The following is a 2,467-nucleotide window of genomic DNA, read 5'->3' as shown; positions in this document are numbered from 1 at the left end:
ACCTGCTGGCGGGAGCGCCGCTCTGCTCTGGAGGAGGCTGCTGTTGGCTCAGCGCAAGCAGGTTCCCTAGGGCACGGTCAGGCCTCAGGAGCAGAGACCCAGGGGGCTTGCGCCAGCCAATGTGATGTGTGTGCTTGAGCGGGCGTGTGCGCACGCATGTGTTCATGTGTGCAGGCATGTGTGGGGGGGCAGTGGGGGGTTGTGGGGACATCGCAGCCCCTTGCTGACATCCAGGGTCAGAGAAGATGGTCTGAATAGGCCTCTCAGAGGTGGGAGCGTAGAGTTGAACCAGAGCGGCTCCCCGTGGCCTCTCTCGGGGCCTGGTCTCTGCTCCCCAAATCTGTGCTGTCCCTCCTTCCCGCTTCCCCGACGACCTCCTGTCCCTGCGGCTTCATGGCTCCAGGCCCCACAGTGGATGGCCTGGCTGTGCTGATGGTTTCCGTCTCCAAGATCCTAGTCTCTCCTCGGGACAGGAGTCCGTCCTCGTACAGACACCAGCTCTGGGCTCTTTCCTTGCTCAGGAGACGAGCAGAACATTTAATTAATTGATTAATGCGCTAGCTCGAAAGGCAAGTCCAAGTGCTTTTTAAAAATATGTATGGGGGGAACCAAGATGGCGGTGTAAGGTACAGACCTGTGCCTGCTGCCTCCCACAACATCGAGACTACGAACTATAAAACAAACAGCTATCATTCAGAACCATGGGAAGGCTGGCCTAGTGGAAGCTCTACAACTGGAAGGGAAGAAAGAAGAGCATTGAGACTGAGTAGGCTGTGCAGAGGATCCAAGAACAGAGGTATGAAGTTGCCCGCCAGGTGGGCTGCAACTGGATGCACGGTTTTTTTCAATCGGAAGGGGCCGCAGACTCTCAAATCCACTGAGCGTGTTTGGGGCGGGAACCTGAGGTCCCAGACCCCTACGGGGAGAGGCGAGATGGCCTTGCAATGGGCCGGAGAGCGAGAGTGGCTGTCTCACGGAGCTGCTTGCCGGCACTTGGGGATGCGAGTCACTGAGTCACGGAGAGATGAGGAGACGCCATTGCCCCTTGTTCCCAGGGTGATTCCCAGGGACCCCGCCCTACTCAATCTACATCCCCACCCAAGCTGTGCTAGTGGCACAAAGAGAACCACCGGAGCTTTTGCAGCCCAGCCCAGCAGAATGCAGGTTTCAACTCCTCGCATACATAAGGGACACACTCAAGAAGCAGAATCAGGTTCGGAGGAAGCCGGAGCCGGACCCTGCTGGGCCAGTGATGTGGAACCACTGTACCAGCAAGCGCACAGGCAGGTCCACCAGATCCAGTCTCACATGGGACGCTGGGAGACGGCAGACAGGCAGTCTGTGCACTTGGTAGAAAACAAAATCCGAGCAAGCATACCAGATATTCAGCCACCAGGAACGCTTGGAGATTTTGTCCAGCAAGAGGCCACCCAACAAAGGACAGAATGCTGAACTTCGTGTTGCTGAGATGGCCCCCATGAGGCCAAGGCGGCCCCCATGGGGCTGGGACGGCCCCTGAGAGTCTGGGACTGCCCCCGTGAGGCTGAGGCGGCCCCGGTGAGGCTGGGATGGCCCCGGTGGGGGTGGGACGGCCCCGATGAGGTTGAAAGCGGCCCTGGTGAGGCTGAAACGGCCTCGGTAAGCCTGAGATGGCCCCGGTGAGGTTGAGACGGCCCCGGTGAGGTTGCAACTGCCCCGGTGAGGTTGAGACGGCCCCTGTGAGGTCGAGATGCCCCCTGTAAGGTTGAGACGGCCCCGGTGAGGCTGAGACGGACCTGGTGAGGTTGAATTGGCCCTGGTGAAGTCGAGATGGCACCAGTGAGGTCAAGACAGCACTGGTGAGGTTGAGACAGCCCCAGTGAGGTAAAAATGGCCCCAGTGAGGTTGAATCAGCCCTGGTGAGGTTAAAACGGCCTGGGTGAGGCTGAAACGGCCTCGGTGAGGTTGAAACGGCCCATGTGAGGTCGAGACAGCCCATATGAGGTTGACAGCCCCTATGAGGCTGAGACGGCCCCGGTGAGGCTGGGACAGCCCCAGTGAGGTTGAATCAGCCCCTGTGTGGTTGAAACGGCCCCGGTGAGGTTGAGACAGCCCATGTGAAGTTGAGACGGCCTCTGTGAGGTTTATACGGCCCATGTGAGGCTGAGATGGCCCTGGTGAGGCTGGGACGGCCCCGGTGAAGTTGAATAGGCCCCGGCGAGGTCGAGACGGCCCTGGTGAGGTTGAGGCAGCCCCTGTGAGGCTGAGACGGCCCCTGTGAGGCTGGGATGGCCCCTGTGATGCTGTGATAGCCCCTGTGAGACTGAGACGGCCCCTGGAAAGCTGAGAAAAATACCACATAAACTCACTCATTTATGGATAATAAGGACCATTATAGACTGATGAACAAAAATGGATACAGAGGCAGAGCAGCATTGAGCAGAATGTCAAACTACAGTGGGAACCCTGGGGAGGATTGGGGGGGTAG

General features: G+C 58.7%; 1 protein-coding gene across 1 annotated transcript in view; it reads left to right on the top strand.

Annotated features, from left to right (window-relative positions):
• Window positions 1-2,467, top strand: part of PHLDB1 (pleckstrin homology like domain family B member 1) — a 41,204-nt gene that overhangs the window by 33,307 nt on the left and 5,430 nt on the right. The window lies entirely within an intron of this gene.

The sequence above is a fragment of the Myotis davidii genome, unplaced genomic scaffold (assembly GCF_000327345.1).
Source record: "Myotis davidii unplaced genomic scaffold, ASM32734v1 scaffold355, whole genome shotgun sequence".
Lineage (NCBI taxonomy): Eukaryota > Metazoa > Chordata > Mammalia > Chiroptera > Vespertilionidae > Myotis > Myotis davidii.
Note: the sequence above shows the minus strand (reverse complement) of the source record. Positions and strands in the feature narration are given on the sequence as shown.